At 54.4% G+C, this 18,147-nt stretch overlaps 1 protein-coding gene across 1 annotated transcript in view; it reads left to right on the top strand.

Moving 5' to 3' along the window:
* The window catches only part of LGR6 (leucine rich repeat containing G protein-coupled receptor 6), a 98,539-nt gene that overhangs the window by 34,325 nt on the left and 46,067 nt on the right, over window positions 1-18,147 (top strand). The window lies entirely within an intron of this gene.

Genomic DNA, 18,147 nt, shown 5'->3' with positions numbered 1-18,147 from the left:
CACAGGCCCAGGGCCCCCTGGGTCTGAGGCCGCCGAGAGGGCGTTGCCTCTTGCAGTCCTGTGAAGACACCACTGGCGGCGGGCCGGCTGGCTCTGGTCTGAACCGCTGGTCTCTGACCGTCTCTGTGCCCAGCTGCCCGCCTCCCCATGGGGGGCGGTTACACCCCCGCCCCCGACACCTCAGGGGGTTTCACGAAGAGCAAGTACGCAGCGAATGTGGGGAGGACCTGGGGCAGCTGTGCCATGCAGGATACAGCTGTCACGTAGTTCATTTAGCTTGTTGCCCGCCCGTTCATTTCACACGTGTTTTTGAGGCTTTGCTGCGGAAGCAAAAGCCGAGTTTTTTGCCTCTTGAAGGATTAGTAAGTGTCAACTGGGTGAAGGGGCAGGAAAGGACATTCCAGACAGAGGGAACAGCACGTGCAGAGGCTGGGAGAGAAGAAGGAACTGAGCGGGCCGTGGAGAGTGCGCACGGGGGCGAGCCTGGCTGGCTGTGTGGAGGCTGGGGGCTGGTGGAAGGGCAGGAGCGAACGAGATCCGGAATCCACGAGAGATGAGGAGGACCTTGCCCAGGATCCCGGCTTCATGCTCAGGGCCCTGGGGAGCCATCAACAGGACCTTCAGCCGGAGTTTGCATCACCGCAGATCACCCTGGCAGCAGTCAAGGAGGACAGCCTGGAGACGGGGAGCTGGTGCCGGGCTCCTACGTCAAGGGAACGTGACGGGGCCGGAGGAAAGGCGGGGGCAGTGGCTAAAGGAGCAGCGGACTGGCTCTGGGAATATCAAGAAGCCTGGTTGTCAGGGCTCTGGGCTCAGACTGCCTGGGTTCAAATCTCAGCTCCTTCATTCACTCCCTGTAAGGCCTGCAGCGGCCTGGCCTGTGTGCTTCTCCTTTTTCAGTAAAAGGGAGGTGGTGAAAGGGTCTGTGTCCCTCGATAGGACAGAAAGGAGCTACTACTACCACTGTCACTCCTGGGGATGGTGATGTTGACCGGACGCGGGCGCCCAGGGAGAGGAAGAGTCGTATTGACCGCCAGCTCTCTGGCCTGGACACCTGGGTGGACAGAGAGGCCGGTCAGCTACAGCCTGGCCCGCGGTAGGGACTTAGTGAGAACGTGTTGAACGAGTGGTGAGTCGTGAACCCCAGGGGATGCGCCGGGGAGGGCACAGGGCAAGGGGGGCGCCGAGGCCCCTTTGGACATGTTGGGTTTGCGGTACCTGCCGGTAGGGTGACCAGGCATCTGGGATAAGTTGGAGCGCGGGTCACTCTGCCTGCAGGACATCAGAGTACGCACATGCGTGTGCGTGTGCTGGGGAGAAGGGGGGCACCACCCTACCTGAAGCTTCTGTTTGGTGGGTGTTACATCAAAGTGACACGCTGTCCACCTGACTCAGGCCCCTCCATCCAGGAGGGGTCAGGAGTAGCAGGCCCAGACTGCCGGGCTGAGCGGAGAGGGGGGAATGGCCTCCGTCGAGCGCCCTGCGTGCCGGCGCCACGTGCGGCGTCACACCCACGTGATCCGATTCCATCCTCACGCGCCCCTGTGACAGTGGCCGTCTCTGTCATCAGATGGGGAACAGAGGCTCCGACCGGCTCAGGGCCTCCCGCGGTCAGAGCTGGCACCTGGGGCGGCAGGTCCACAGCAGCCAGGCCCCCGGGACTCAGGTCCCCAGGGAAGGCTGTTCCTCGCCTCCCCTGGGCAAACTCCAACGGACATTCCTGGAATGTCCATGGAGGTTCTGTCCCGTGGTGCACGGGACAGAAAGCGGGTTTGGGTGGGGGGAGCGGTCAGAGGATGGGCCCAGGCACGCAGCCCGATGTGGCACCCAGGCTCTTTGGCCCCTCATCACCCCCCCGGCCCCTGCATACACTTGCTTCCTCCCCGACCGGTGTGGGAGGGCGAGGGTGGCAGTGCCAGACGTGTCACGCCAGGCTAGAGCCACGGCCAAGAGAAACCACGGCAGCCACAGGAGCCTGGGGGAAAAGGGAAACTGGGTGGGGGTGAGGCAGCGCCGAGGGTGGCAGGAGAGTCCATGGAAGAGCAGAGAAACAGCCCAGAAAGACCTCAGGCCTGGTCCGGGTGGGGCCTGAGAGGAATCAGAAAGGCCCAGTGGCAGGATTAAATTAGGGGAGAAAACAGAAAACAGTCCCATCCTGGACACGCTGGGAGGAGCACGTCACCACAAGGGCAGCCCCATGACACTGCCGCTCTCTGCCGAGCCGGGGAAACGAGTCCAGGGCGGTGCGGACTCTAGCCCGAGACCCCCGTCAGAAGCAGCGCAGCCCCGTCTGAGACACACCGGGGCCTGTGCTGGGGGAGGGAGAGGGAGGGGCGCCCGTGCCCGAGTCACCTGTGACAGCTGCACGCTTGGTCTCTGGGGGCTGGCACAGTGGGTGGCCCCTCTGCAAACACGCCCGTCTCCTGGGGACCTCCTGCCTGTGGGGCGAGGAGGAAAGTGGCCCAGCCATGCCACCCAGCGCACAGGCTCTTGGAGGACAGGGATCGCGGGTCTTCCTGGGGGGCTTCTGAGCAGATCCCCCTTGTTCGTATCTCTAACACTCCTCTGAGGCACAGCTGTCCCCCAGACCAGTGATGACCAGCACTTACGGCCTCTTCTGTGTGTGAGCCGCTGGTACTCACACCTCACTTCACCTTGGGGCTCTGTGGGATGGTTAGACTGCTAACCTCGTCACCCCATGTCACAGATGAGCAAACTGAGGCACAGCTGGTGCAGGGACTCGGTGGAAGGGACACAGACAGTACGTAGCAGAGCCGGGGTCAAAGCTCAGGCAGCCTGGCCCAGGGTCCACGCGCACACCGTGACACTCAGCCACCCCCCAGGGCCATGCTGAGGGCACTGAGTGGGCAGACGATGAGCCCTGGGCACTGGGCCATCGGGGGCTCTGGGACCATGGTGTCTCCAGTGCATCTCCTCCCAGGGCTGGCCTTGGAGCGTACGCCCCGCTGGAGGATGCCCACGGACGCTGGTTCGGCCTGCGTCTGTCTGCACCCTGGGATTCCGGGGTTGGGTGGGGCCGGTTGGGCCGATGTAACAGAGTGCCATAGGTGGGTGGCTCAGGAGTTGTTTATTTCTAGCAGCTGGAGGCTGGCAGGCTGCGATCGGGGCCCGTGGTGGAGCTCTGGTGAGCGAGGGCCTCTTCCGAGCTGCAGACGGTGCCCTCGCGTTGGGGGAGCAGAGATGGGCAGAAGCCTTCTCCTGACTCGTGAGGGCTCTAATTCCTCCCAAATGCCTCACCTCCTAATTCCATCGTATGGAAGAGGGTGAGGTCTTCAACATGCGGATTTCAGGGGACACAGACGTTCGGTCCATGACACATGGACAGTGTTGGTTGCCAGGGGAACCCAGGCTGCTGACACTCTGGTATCGCCGTGGATCCCTAGAGACCCCTGGTGCTGATCAGACCCCCAGACGTTCCTCAGGAGAGGCTGTGAGGCTGCTTGTGCCTGATAACCATTGACTCGTGAAGAGCTTTAGTACTCTGTCGCCAGAAACAGCGCTTCCGACCCAGCCATGCGAGGAGCAGCCTGTGCACTACAGCCCACTGACTGACAACGCTTGGGGGAGGCTGGCTGCAGCTTCCCACTGGGGTAGAGGCGGAGCCGGCTGTGCATGGGAGGGCGTCCTTCGGGGAAGCGTTTTCTCAGACCTCTGAGCGCCGGGGGAAGGAGGAGGGCATCACGGGGACGAGGACGGGGTCTTCGGGGCAGGGGCCCAGGCAGAGAACGGCTCACACCGCCTGGAGGGACCGTGTCAAGCAGTGGTTCTCCGGGCGGGGGCCCTGGGCACCGGCGCCAGCGTCTCCTGGGAACCTGTCAGACGTGGCCTCCCAGGCCCCACCCGCACCAGCTGAATCAGAACCTCTGAAGGTGCGGCCCGCAATCGCGTTTCCACGAGTCCCCCACCCCAGTGGATTCTGATGCCCGTAGAAGAGTAAGAGCCAGTTATGGACGAAAAGGACCCCCCAGCCCCCCTGGGCGGCTTCAAATAGCAGACTCGGACGCTTGCACAGTCTGGAGGCCGCAGGCCAAGACGAAGGTGTCAGCAGGGCGGGTCCTCCTCAGAGCCTCCTCCCGTGGCTGTCAGCTGCCAGTGTTCCTCATGGCCACATCACCCGTCCTCACGAGGCCCCTCTCTGCTTGTGTCTCTCACAGGACACTTGTCACTGGGTTTAGGGCCACCCCAATAACCCAGGTGATCTCACCTTGAGACCCCTAACTGAGGGGTCTCACCTGCAAAGACTCTTTTCCAAATGCAGTTCTTCCATCCACAAGTTCTGGGAGTTAGGATGACAAGGCACCTTCTTGGGAGGCACCACCCAGCCCAGCCAGGGGTGTGAGGGGGACAGAGGGCCGGTGAGGGTCCCGTGGAGAGTGGCAGGGTGATAGCTGGGTGTTGAGTCAGAAGGAGACCAGAGGCTCAGCCAGGGTGGCGGTCCGTGAGTCAGTCGGGCAGGGGCCGGCGTCTGCCCAGCACGGCCCGGCACCAGCGGGAGGTGGGACACGGGCCTGGAGGTCTGGGTGGCTCTGACCCTGGCGATGCCCGGTCTGCCATGGACAAGTCCCCGAGCTGCCCCGAGCTCTCAGGTGATCCAGTGGATATGGTCAGCGCCGCCCAACTTGCCTGCCGGCCAGAGGAAGCCCAAAGCCCGGCCGTGCTGTGGGGCCCACCGAGGGGTCCCCAGGGACCACGAGGTGGCACATGGCCTCCCTGGCACGGCTATTTCGGGCCCCATGATTATATGCTACTGTATTTGGATCTCCCCAAGGTTCCGGGAGTTGATTACTACATGCGTCTGGGTCAGAGGCTGCTTCGAGGTGGGTGGGTGGGCGGGCACGCGGGCAGTCCCCTGCGTGTGACGAAGGTCTCAACACGGGTAATTTGGCTCCCGGAGAGCTAGGAGAGTGTTCGCGTGGGCTGGGCCCTGGGATCCTGTGAGCATTCTTTCAGCCATAAATGCTGGTCTGGGAGAGAGTTGGCCCAAGCTGGGCCACCAAGGAGCAGCGTGGTCCTCGGCCCTTGTGGGTCTCCTCAGCCCCGTGGAACACCTACAGGCCTAGGCCTGAGAGACCTGGGAGAGGCAGGGGCACCCAGGGCGGGGGTGGGAGCTGGCCACTCAGACTGAGATTAGGCGCCCATGGGCCCCGGGCAGAGCCAAGAAGTGGGGTGGCCCCCCCCATGGGGAGATGACAGAGGCAAGGTTCCTCCCTCCTGCGTCAGTGCCTCTTCCTGAGCAGCTGACGCTGGTGTGGAGACCTGGCCTGGGTTCTGGGTACGTGTGGAGGGCAGAGGAGATCCAACCCCTGGTGTCCACCTGTCCGTCCATCCATCCATCCATCCATCCATCCATCCATCTTCCCTTCCTCCCTCCCTCCATCCACCCATCCATCCACCCATCCATCCACCCATCCAACCAACCATCCATGCATCTGTCCACCTACCATCCATCCATCCATCCATGCATCCGTCCACCCACCCATCCATCCATCCGTCCATGCATCCATCTTCCTTTCCTCCCTCCCTGCATCCACCCATCCATCCATCATCCATCCATCCATCCATCCATCCACCCATCCACCCATCCATCCATCCAACCAACCATCCATGCATCTGTCCACCTACCATCCATCCATCCATCCATGCATCCGTCCACCCATCCATCCATCCTTCCGTCCATCTGTTCACTTGCTTATTCAAGCCTGAAATGCCTGAGCTCAACAGTAAAACAAGAGCCCTGCCTTTCAGCAGCTCGTGCTTCGACGTGGGAATATCGCACACCTAGGCCCCCATCCCCACCCATACACCATGGACTTAAGCTTCTGAGACAGAAAAGTCAGGGCAGGTGAATGTGATGTAAAGTCAGTGTAGACAAGTGAGGCAGAGCTGATGGACATGATGAAGCCCAGTGTATGTAATGAGAATCACACTTGTGGCTCTGGCTTGTTGGACGCCCGCTGTGGTACCAGGATCTAGGCTAACGCTCCGCTCAGCAGGTGTCCCCTCCCTCATTCCTGGTGGCACATCTCTGTGGGACGTCCCATGGTCCCCATTTTACAGATGCGGAATGAAGGTTCAGGGAGTTGATCACAGAATTGGTAAACAGTTTGCTGGGAGCTCACCACCTCGTTTCAGAATTCCATCCCACTGAAGCCTTAGAGCCCAGAGGGAGGTGAGGGGTGGCCAGATCCCAGCCAGGAAGAGGTGGGGACAGCATCTGTGTGCCGGCCGCCAGCCTACCACTGGGGGCTCCCCTGCCCCCACTCCCCGGCCATGCAGCCGTCCGTCTGTCCGTCCGTCCGGGGAGAGAAGACTGGTCAGGGGCTGGGAAGGGACGATCTTTTTTGAGAGTCTGTGAGTAATCGTCCACCTGTTTCTGGCCTTTGGCGCCCAGGTGGTGGCCAGCTGCTCGCCGGCGTGTGGGAGTCTGCACACCAGCCGCAAAAGGCCACAGGTGCCTGGGCTCCTGCTTGGGCCACCGCAGAGGCCGCAGGGTGGAGGCTGCCCGCCCAGGCGCAGGGCCTCAGAGTACCAGGGGGAGGCGGCGGGTCACTGGGTCCAGGCAGGGGTGGGGACTCTTCTGGCGTCACCAGCGAGATGGGGGCAGGCCTGCAGATGCTTTTTCACTCCTTTCTGAAAGGGGACCATCATTTTACGAGCCTCTGTGACCTCTCTGGCCAGATGGCGCTAAGATCAGTGGTTCTGGAATGTGGCCCCCCCGGGACTCTGGCCAAAGTGGCGGCCCCCCTCACCGGCCGCAACACGTGTTTGGACTTGGAGCCAACTCCTCCCCCCACCTGCCCCGAAATAAAACCGTCCGCTCCGGCGGGACCTAGTCTGGAGGACTCCATGAACCTCGGGAGGGGTCTGGGTGGTGGGGAGGGCGGGGGGGCCGCGCTGTCTGCAGCTGGGTGAGTCTCGAGGGGCCCTGGCAGCCCTGAAGAGGACAGCCCCTCACAGAGCCGCGTCTCCCCGAGAGAAAGGGCAGGTCTGGCTCCTGGCTCCTCCTGCGCCCACCCTCCGGAGACTTCTTCAGGGCGCCCCACCCTGATGCCCCGCGCCGGAACGCAGCACCTGTCTGGGGCTGGAGGTGACCTTGGCTCATCCCGCTCCTCGGAGCTGAGGCACCGCAGTTTGGGCCGAGACCGGGAGGAGAGGCAGAGAGAGGGCGGGAGCAGAGGGAGGGGAAGCGGGAAGGGGCTTGCTCTGAGCATCTCCAGGTGACAGTACCACCCAGTGCCTCCGCGGGCTGCAGGGCCCTGGGCTCTGGTGCCATCTCGGACGCTCTGCTCCAAGGCCTCTCCAGCCACCGCTCCCCCTTCACAGTGCACACGTTGTTCCGTTTGTCATCTCCAGGCTGGCCTCTGCGTCTCCCGGTCCCTCGCAGTGGCTCTCACCAAGGTCCAGACCTTCCCTAAGCCCAGCAGGCTCTGCCCAGCCCTTGTCTCACGGGGTCTCAGCTCCCTCTACCTGACAGGCCTCTCCTCAGTCTTCTCCGCAGGCCCCCAGCCCATGCCACCCTATCGATGTCAGAATCCTGGGGACTCTTTCCTCGTCCCTCTCGAGCCTGCGCCTGCAGCCTGGGCTGCTGCGTGGGCTGCCGGTGGAGTCTCGCGTGGGTGGCCAAGCCGGCCTCGAGCTGAACACCCTCGACGCCCGTCCTGAGGGCGTTCCAGCCCCAGCCTCTGTGTCGTCACTTACTTTCCTGATCCACAAGTGGGCGGCCACCCTGACCCTCTCATCACTGCCCGCCATCGCCCCTGTCCGGGGTGCAGCAGCCTCCCAGCCGGTCCCCCACTCCGTGCTGGACTCATCCCGATCTTCCCCACTCTGAGTCCGACGGACCTTAAAACACAAACCTGATCGTGTCACACACACACACACACACACACACACCCTGCTTAAAATCCCCGTGGCTCCCGACACCCTGAGGACAAAGCTCCTTGCTGAGCTGCCACCTGCCACCGCTGGCAGACCCACTGAACAAGTGCGTCCTGCTCCCCTGCCCAGGCTTCGGGGGGGCCGTGCTGCCCGCAGGAAGCCTTTTCTGCCCCGACGTTCACTCCACAGGGCCCCGCCACCCCGCACTGCCAGAGCGTCCCGCTCGCCTGCTGTCATCCTCTTACTTCCTTTCTCCATCCCCTCTGAGTTTCATGAGGGTGGACACTGTCCCTCCTTTTACTCAGGACTCCCCGCCGCTGGTACCGTGCCTGGCCCATGCAGGCACTCAGGCACCTTTGCTTATAAACGTATAAACAATCGAATGCAGAACGGGGCAGAGAGGTGAGGCAGCCCGGCCAGCGATGAACAGGGGTAAGAACGGGAGCTGGAATTTAGACTCAGGTGTGTCTGCTTCTTAAGTGGACCGTCTTTCTGCCAACACTTGCTGCTCCCGCCTTCCTCTGGAAGCTTCCTCAGAACACCCAGGAATTCGAGGAAGGAGGGCGTCCTGGGGGCCTTCCTGCCCTCCACTGGCCCTGTCGGGGGAGGTGGAGGGCAGGCCGAGCTTGGAAGGGAGTCAGGGAATGACAGCAGCCTCGGGCTGGAGCCAGCAGAGCACGGTCGCAGGCTGGCGTGGACGCTGCCACGGGCCCTGGCCGTGTGCTGTCAGGGTCTGCACGTTAGCGCCTGGATCTGCCCAGATAAAACAGAGGTGGGAAATAAACTTGTTATTTTTTTTTAAAAAAGCCATGCAATGCCTTCCAAAGCCCCCTGCCCTTGTGGGCAACGTGGGCCTTACTCTATGAAGCGGCTGGGCCAGGAGGGTCATAATTTCCGGAGCTCAGGGTGGGGCGGGGGTGGGGATGAAGAGTCTGGATGTGATGCATCTCAGCCGGGAGCCAGGAGGCTGGACCCCCTCTCCCAGTCTCCTTCCTTCGTGCTCCTCAGCTGGGGCTGCAGGCCTCCTCAGGGAGCCCCCAGGCCTTCTGGGCTGCCGCAGCTGCCTCGGCCCCAGCCCCGGCCCTAGCCCCAGCCCCAGCCCCAGGCCCAGCGTGCTTCTCTCGTCCTGTTAACCGGCCCCTCAGCTGCACATCTACTAACCTGGGCCTGCAGTAAAACCCTCCCTCCAAACATCTGGAGTAGGGGGAAACGGAGGGGGAGAGCATGCCTGGGGGCCGGGGGTGGCGGTGCTGGAAGCCAGCTGTCTCCCCAATTCTTAGTCCTGCTGCTTGCTGGGGCTGAATGGGTCGGAGGGGCCAGGTGAGGGTGGGCCCAAGGCTCCCCCAAGTCATTGGATAGCACCACTTTCATAATATTGCTCCTCTGATCAGAAACCACAGACCTCAGGGCCAGCAGGACAAGTCTTGCTATGAGTTACACCTGCTTTCACGTCGGTGTGCCTATACCTGCTCTCTACCCACTCCAGCCAGGTCACTTATCCCATCGTGTCCCTAGCTCCCCAAACCTGTCCTCGCCTACCTCCAAGCCTTGGCTGGAGCTGTTCCTCAGGCTAGGATGCTTTTCCTCTTCTTTTCTGCCAGGATTTGCCTCTCTACTGCTTGAATCAATGCAACACACCTCCTCCAGGAAGTCCTCCTAGACTGATTCCATCTGACTCTGAGCCTGCTGAGTACGCTGAGCACCAGAACCAGGCGTCCTCAGTTCTCACAACCAGGACGGCAGGAGGGGAGGCCCTGGCCCGAGCAGAGCAGAGCAGGAAGGATCCAGGCAGAGCTCTCTTGTCTTTGCTGGTGCAGACCTGGAGCCTGCCAGCTGCTACTGACTGCCTGGGCTGGAGGAGAACATAATCAGAATTAAGATCGGTGGGGAGGCAGGGCGTGGGTACAGACATAGTAAACACCCTCTAGGTATTATCTACAGATCTGTTTCAGAGCAGGGTCAGGGCGGCATGTGGTGGGATGCTAAGTGGTGACCTTGTGGCAAGTCTGGAGAGTTCTGAGAAAGGTTGGTCCGTGCCAACCCAGGCAGATGGGACCCTTCTTGGCCCATCTCTCCCTGGTGAGACCTCACCGGTGTCCTGGATCTGACTGCCCCAGCCACTTGGAGTCTGGGAGTCAGAGGGAGAAGGGAAGTGAGGCTCGGGGGGCGTGGCCAGTGCCCACTCACGTCCCCCTCAGCCAGGCCTCACATATCTGCTGACCCTGGGTGGGCGGCCTGTGGGCTCAGGCTGGGCTGGGTTGGGGGCTCCCGCAGGCTCCGTTTCCTTTCAGCTGCGAGGGGTGTGTGTGATTCCGGGGTCTTTCTCTGAAATCGCTGCTGCTTGTCTTTGGAAGCCAGTTCCACCTCTTTCTAGGTGAAAGTTGTCTGCACATCCTGAGCCGTGGTTCTGTAAGCTGCGAACTGGGGATGATAAAGTGACTGCTCTGAAGCTTCCTGAGATGCTCCGTGTTCTGCCGGGAGGGTCCCAAGTGCACGCGCAGGGCGTTGCTGTGATGAGGCTTATTATTAGACTGACCCATGGGGCCGGCAGACTCCACGTGAGGGACCCTGGGAGCGTGGGGGCTGGAGCGGTGGGCCTTCACCCCCGTCAGGCTTTGCTGCAGAACCAGGTGGGGTCCTCCTGAGGGGCCGGTCGCCCCTGTGCGGAGCGAGTGTGAGGCCCTCACCGCTTTCCCTCCATGGCGGTCAGCACGCGCACCAGGCCAGTCAGACACCAGCTTCAGTGAGTGACCGTCAGGGGGAGGTTAGGACATGGTCACAGCAGGTCCGTGCAGCCACGAGCGTACAAGCTGGGGTTTGAATCTGAGCTCATCTGAAGTGCAGGTCCTTCCAGTCTTCTGCATAGGTGAGGAGTTTGATGGCTAGTTTCTTCTCTTTTTGTCTCTCCTTTTTCATAGCTTTACTTTTAAAGGGAAAAACACCTGGGGAATTTAAATACCAATGTGTTCTCGTGTCCAGACGCTCCCAGGACCATCTGTCCTCTCTCAGTGGAGAAGAGGTCTGATACTTTGTTCATGTACATCTTTCTGATCTGCAGTGTGACCTGCAACTTCTTGTGGACATGTTAACTTTTCCACATCCGTATCAGGACTTGCAAACCCAAATTCATCCTCCGCGGCCACAATAATCTCCAGTTGGTCCAAACTAAGGTCTTCATAAAATGGGAACCGGGAGCTTTTCTGCGTCAATCTTGTCATAGTTTCCAGAAAACACGGCCTTTGGTTTGGTCCAAAGTCAAAAGGGGCATTGCTGGGCTGGCAGCGTAGCCGTGAATCTACCTGGAACCAAGAGCAAGGGCCCAAAGGACACACTGTCATCGAACGTAAAACGCCTCGAAATCAATGCCCAAAGCTTTTAGGGCTTTAGAGAACCCCCGGCCTCTGGGTCTAACTGTGGCCGTTAGGATACACTGAGTCACAGAGCTGCTGCTCTCGGGGGCCTGGCAGCCGGCTTCTGAGATGAGCAGGACCTTCACGATGCCAGGGTTCCTCCTGGCTGGAGGAGCAGCAGAGCCCCACAAGGAGAAGCACCCGAGCTGGGCTTCGAAGGTAGAATGAAAGGTGAGCAGCAGAGAGAAAAGGGCAGCCCTGCCGGGAGGGGAGCAGGCTGGGCAGAGAAGTGGCTGTGAACTGGGGGGCTGGGGGCAGCGTTGGACCTGGAGGAGGCAGCCTTGGTGCAGGCCTGGCTGGCAGCCTGGAGGAGGCCGTGCAGGGCAGAGCCTGGACCCCAGCAGTGGCCGCAGAGAATGAGGCTTCTCCTGCTCCCCCCCAATCCTCCCCTCCCCGAGCCCCGCCCCACACAGGCGCCATCCCCAGCCGAGCGCAACAGAGCCTGGGACTTAATTATACACTGACACAGTTTGTTTTTAAAAAACATGTTTGTTTTTGTTCTGACTCATTGTAGAGAATTTAGAAAATACAGAAAATAAAAAGAAAATAGAAATCACCCACAATTCTACCTCCCAGACACGATGCTTGTTAACACGTCTGCATTTCTCTCTGAAACCACATACCCTCACAAACACACGCTTCCTTCGTGATGTGTTAAATCTTTACAAATTGTGTTGGGGCCTGGTTTATTGTTCCTTCGAGACTGTCGTAACCTAGCACTGGGGTAATTGTTTTAGCTTTAAGTACTTTTAAAATTTGAGATGTAATTCACAGCGTAAGATTTACCCTTTAAAAGTAGACAGTTGAGTGTTTTTAGCAGGTTTACAAACGTGTGCAGCCATTAGCACTCTCTAATTCCAGCACATTCTCATCTCCCCAAAAGAAACCCATCCCCTGAGCTGTCACTCCCCATCTCCGCTCCCCACACCCCAGCGCCTGAGACCTCTAATCTGCTTTCTCCCTCTCTGCATTTGCCTGTTCCGGACATTTCCTATAAATGGAATCGTACAAAACGTAGCTTTTTGTGTCTGGCTTCTTTCACTTAGCATGTTGTCAAGATTCACCCAGGTGTGTATTCGCGGATCTATCAGTACCTCATTCCTTTTGATGGCTGAATAATATTCCATTGTGTGCATAGACCACGATCTGTTTACCTGTTACCAGTTGGTAGATGTTAGGTTGTTTTCACTTTTTGGTTATTGTGAATAACGCTGCTGTGAACATTTGTGTGGATGTGTTTTCATTTCTCTCGGGTGTATGACCGGGAGTGAAATTGCTGGGTCCCATGGTAACTCTATGGACAGGTGTTTGAAGACCTGCCAAACTATCTTGCAAGGTGGCTGCGGCATCTCACCTTCCCGCCAGCAATGTCTCTATGTCCGTGTCCACACTTGGTGTACTTGGTACTTACTGTCTTTGTAATTATAGTTTCCTCGTGGGTGTGAAGTGGTGTCTCGTTGTGCTTTTGATTTACACATGCTAGTGACTAATGGTGTTGAGCATCTTCTCATGTGCTTATTGGCCATTTGTTCATCTTGTTTGGAGAAATCTCCGTTCTGATCCTTTGCCTATTTTAAAACTGGATTGTCTTTTTCTGTTGTTGATTTGTAACAGTTCTTTAAATATTCCAGATACAAGTCCCTTACCGGATGTATGATGTGCAAATATCTTCTCCCATTCTGAGTCTTGTCTTTTCATTTTCTTGATAGTGTCCTTTAAAGAACAAAAATTTTTAATTTTGATGAAGTCCAATTTATCTGTGTTTTCTTTCTTTTTTTTTTCTTCGTTCTTTTGTTGTTTTGTTGAAGAAACTATTGCCTAATCCAAGGTCAGGAAGATTTATAGTGACGTTTTCCTCTAAGAGTTTTATAGTTTTGGGCCTTTGATCTGTTTTGAGTCCATTTTTGTATAAGGTGTGAGATAGAGGTCCAATTTCATTCTTTTGCTTGCAGATGGAGAGTTCAACAAACCATTTCATCACCCCAAAGGCTGTTTTTTGAAAAGACTGTTCTTTCACCCATTGAATTGTCTTAGCATCCTTGTTTGTAATCAATTTTCCATAAATGTATGAATGTATTTCTGGATTCTCAGTTCTATTCAGTTGACCTATACGTCTATCCTTATAGACCATCCAGTCTTTTTCTTTTTTTTTTTTTAAATTAATTAATTAATTTATTTATTTTTTGGTTACACCGGGTCTTAGTTGCGGCAGTCATGCTCCTTGGTTCCGGCATGCATGTGAGATCTAGTTCCCTGACCAGGGATTGAACCCGGGCCCCTGGAGCTCGGAGTCTTAACCACTGCGCCACCAGGGACGTCCCTACACCGTCCAGTGTTGATGACTGTAGTATTGTAGTAAGTTTTGAAATCAGAAAGTGTGAGTCATCCAACTTTGTTTTTCTGTTTCATGATTGTTTTAACTATTCTGTCTCCCTTGCATTTCCATATGGATTTTTAGGATTTGCTTGGCAATTTCTGCAAAAAAAAAAAAAAAAAGGGGGACACTGGGAATTTGATAGCGGTTGTGTTGAATCTATAGATCAGTTTGGGGAGGGTTGCCATTTTAACAGTCCATGAATATGTCTTTCCGTTTATTTAGATATTCTTTAATTTCTTTCAACAATGTTTTATGGTTTTCAAAGTATAGACTGTACTTTTTATTAAATTTATTCCTATTTGCGTTGATGTTATTGAAAATTGAATTGTTTTCTTTTTTATTGAAATGTAGTTGATTTACAATGTTGTATTAGTTTCTTGTGTACACCAAATGATTGTTATATATATGCATACATATATTCTTTTTCATAATAGGTTATTACAAGATATTGAATATAGTTCCCTGTGCTATACAGTAGGTCCTTATTGTTTATCTATTTTCTATAGATTAGTGTGTATATGTTAATCCCAAACTCCTAATTTATCCCCAACTCCTTTCCCCGTTGGTAACCATAAGTTTGTTTTCTATGTCTGTGAGTCTGTTTCTGTTTTGTAAATAAGTTCATTTGTATCATACTTTAGATTCCACAGATAAGTGATATCCTATGGTATTTGTCTCTGACTTACTTCACTTAGTATGATAATCTCTAGGTCCATCCATGTTGCTGCAAATGGCGTTATTTCGTTCCTTTTTATGGCTGAGTAATATTCCCTTGTGTATATGTACCACATCTTCTCTGTCCATTCATCTGTTGATGGACACTTAGGTTGCTTCCATGTCTTGGCTATTGTGAGTAATGCTGCTATGAACATAGGGGTGCACGTATCTTTTCGAATTAGGGTTTTGTCCAGGTATATGCCCAGGAGTGGGATTGCTGGGTCGTATGGTAGATCTATTTTTAGTTTTTTAAGGAACCTCCATACTGTTCTCCATAGTGGCTGTATCATTTACATTCCCACCAACAGTGTAGGAGGGTTCCCTTTTCTCCACACCCTCTCCAGCATTTATTGTTTGTAGACGTTTTAATGGTGGCCATTCTGACCGGTGTGAGGTGATACGTCATTGTAGTTTTGATTTGCATTTCTCTAATACAGGGGTCCCCGACCCCCAGGGCCACGGACCAGTACCGGCCTGCGGCCTGTTAGGAACTGGACCGCACAGTAGGAGGTGAGCGGTGGGCGAGTGAGTGAAACTTCATCTGCCACTGTCCACCGCTCCCCATCGCTCATATTACCACCTGGACCATCCCCCCATCCGTGGAAAAACTGTCTTCCATGAAACCGGTCCCTGGTGCCAAAAATGTTGGGAACTGCTGCTCTAATAATTTGCGATGTTGAGCATCTTTTCACGTCCTGTTGGCCATTCTGTATGTCTTCTTTGGAGAAATGTCTGCCCATTTTTTGGTGGGGTTGTTTGTTGTTCTGTTATGGAGTTGTGTGAGCTCTTTGTATATTTTGGAATTTAAGCCCCTGTCCACTGCATGGTTTGCAAATGTTTTCTCCCAGTCTGTAAATTGTCCTTTTGTTTTGTTCATGGTTTCCTTCGCTGTGCAACAGCTTGTGCTTTTGATTAGGTCCCATTTGTTTATTTTTGCTTTTATTTCAATGACCTTGGGAGATTGGCCTAAGAAAACATTGGTCCGGTGTATGTCAGAGAATGTTTTGCCTGTGTTCTCTTCTAGGAGTTTTATGGTGTCATGTCTTATATTTAAGTCTTTAAGCCATTTTGAGTTTATTTTTGTGTATGGTGTGAGGGAGAGTTCTAACTTCACTGATTTACATGTGGCTGTCCAGCTTTCCCAACACCGCTTGCTAAAGATGAATTGTTTTCTCAATTTCACTTTGGGATTGGTCATTGCAGGTGTGTAGAAGTACAGTTGACTTTTGTGTATGGATCTTGAATCCTACAATCTTGCTGTACTTATTTATAAGCTCAAATGGTTGTTTAATTAGGTATTTTAATGTTTGGGGTTTTGTTTTGTTTTTTCTTTTTTGGTATTTTAATGTTTGATAAGGAAAGTTCCCGTCCATTTTTCTGTTATATTTTGCTCATCTATTTGTTTTATAACATGGCCTTTAGTTTTATTTTATGAGGCTACACCTAACTCCGGCCCCCCAAAAATCCCATTCAGTACATTTTCTGATCCCTTACATATTTGAGAATATATTTTTGTGGACTTCACATACAATTGTCAAAATAACTGGATATAAGATTCATGGATCATTATGTATTTTTCTCAGAGTCCTGTCGATGTAGCTCAGTTTTTCCCGTGGCATGTGGTGTGCCAGAAAATTCGGAGGTTGTCCTCATCATTTTTTCCTCAGAGAAGAGCGTGTGTCTTCCTTACGAATGCTTATGGAAGTTTTTCCCCTTATCTTTACAATTTAAAGTTTAGCCAGAATGTGTCTGGGTAGGAATCACTTTTCCTTCAGTTTGCCTGGAACACAATAAACATTTATAAAATACGTTTTCTTCAGCTTCAAAGAATTTTTAAAAATCATAGCTGTGCTGTGCTTCTGCTCCGTTCGCCGTGGGCTAATCTTCTGAATACCTGCAGTTCTCAGGTTCACATTTAATCCTCTCCTGCTCGGCTGATCTCTGTTTTCACGACTCTGGTCTCGTTGTCCTGACCTGTGTTCGACGTCAGGGGCAGCGTCCCATCCTGTTCTCACGGCCGCTTAACTCTCTGTGGTGCTGGCTCCGCTCACTCTCACCTGGGACACGTGTTCCAGTTTTGCTCTTTCAACTTGCCCTTCCTGCACCTTCCCTGCCCACCCGGCTCCACTCACATTTCAGTTCGCCTTTGAAGTTTACCTTCCTTTTCCCCGTTTTGTGCTGTTGTTCCTGCGCCTCCGCCTTTTCTCTCCTATGCGTGTCTGTTCCTGTTCACCGACGTCATCACTTCCTGGACCTTTTTGAGGATGTTTTTATTCTCAGTCTAGTAATAAGTTATTTTTAGAGATTTGATCTTTTCCTGGGTTTCAGGATGCTATTACATGTTCATGTTCTTCAGAATTTAAAAAAAATTGTTGCTTTAAACTTCTTCCTTTCTCTTTTAAAAAATTTTATTTAAGAAGATGTGGTTATACACAAATTATCAATACTGTGGTACAAATGAACTTATTTACAAAACAGAAATAGAGTCACAGATGTAGAAAACAAACTTATGGATACCGGGGGGTAAGGGGGGGATAAATTGGGAGATTGGGATCGACATATACACACTACTATATATAAAATAGGTAACTAATAAGGACCTGCTGTGTAGCACAGGGAACTCTATTCAGTACTCTGTAATGACCTATATGGGAAAAGAATCTAAAAAAGAGTGGATGTATGTATACGTATAACTGATGCACTTTGCTGTACACCTGAAACTAACACAACATTGTAAATCAACTATACGCCAATAAAAATTTAAAACGGAAAACAAAAAAATCGTGGTTAAATCTCTATAACATAAAATGTTCCGTCTTAATCATAGTCAAGTGTGCAGTTGAGTGGCATTAAGTGCATCACGTCACTGTGTCACCGTGCCCCCCATCCATCCCCAGACCTCCCTCCGTCCTGCAAAACTGAAACTCTGCACCTGTTAAGCACTCACTCCCCAGCCCCCCACCCAGCCCCTGGCCCCCACCCTTCCTCTTTCTGTCTCTGTGAATTTATTACTCTAGGGACCTCATGTGAGTGGAATCGCGCAGTATTTGTCCTTTGGTGTCTGGCTTGTTTCACTCAGCATCGTGTCCTTCAGGTTCATCCACGTGGGAGCAGGTGTCAGACTTTCCTTCCTTCTAAGGGCTGAATAATAATCCACCGTGTGTATGTGCATGTTTTGTTTACCCGTCATCTGGTGATGGACGGTTGGATGGCTTCCACCTTTTGGCTGCTGTCCTCGTGCTGTGACAGTGAGTTTACGAATGTCCCTTGGAGTCCTGCTTCCCCTGATCTTTAAGGAGACAGCATCTCATCGGGACGTGGTGTTTGTCACCAGGAGGCAACGTGGATTCCCCACGGTTTGGCTCTCCATCGTCCGGGGCTGTTTCAGTCAGCTTCTCAGATACACGGATGGGAAGCAGGTCGGTGTGTGTGACCCCCAGGCCGGTTTTCAACACCCAAGCAGGGGCTCGTAGCTCTGGTGTCCCGCGTGGAAGCCTCCACTTCACCCAGCGGGTGGTTCTCTGATTCACTGCACCGAGGACTGCATGGTGTGAAGGTTTGCTCCCCGGCTGAACGTTAGACGCACCAGAGGAAATGTTAAACGATGCTATGCTTAGGCTCCACCCTGAGCCGACGACTCAGGGGTTCTGGGTCCGGCCCAAGCACCAGAGGTTTACCGGCTCCGCAAGCGATGCCACAGTGGAGCCACGGCCAGAACTGCTTTGTCTCAAGTTGCCTGACTCA

Source organism: Delphinapterus leucas, chromosome 1, assembly GCF_059928025.1.
Source record: "Delphinapterus leucas isolate spDelLeu-1000000601 "Yukka" chromosome 1, BTC_Dleu_Yukka2, whole genome shotgun sequence".
NCBI lineage: Eukaryota > Metazoa > Chordata > Mammalia > Artiodactyla > Monodontidae > Delphinapterus > Delphinapterus leucas.
This window is presented reverse-complemented; position numbering and strand designations above follow the sequence as displayed.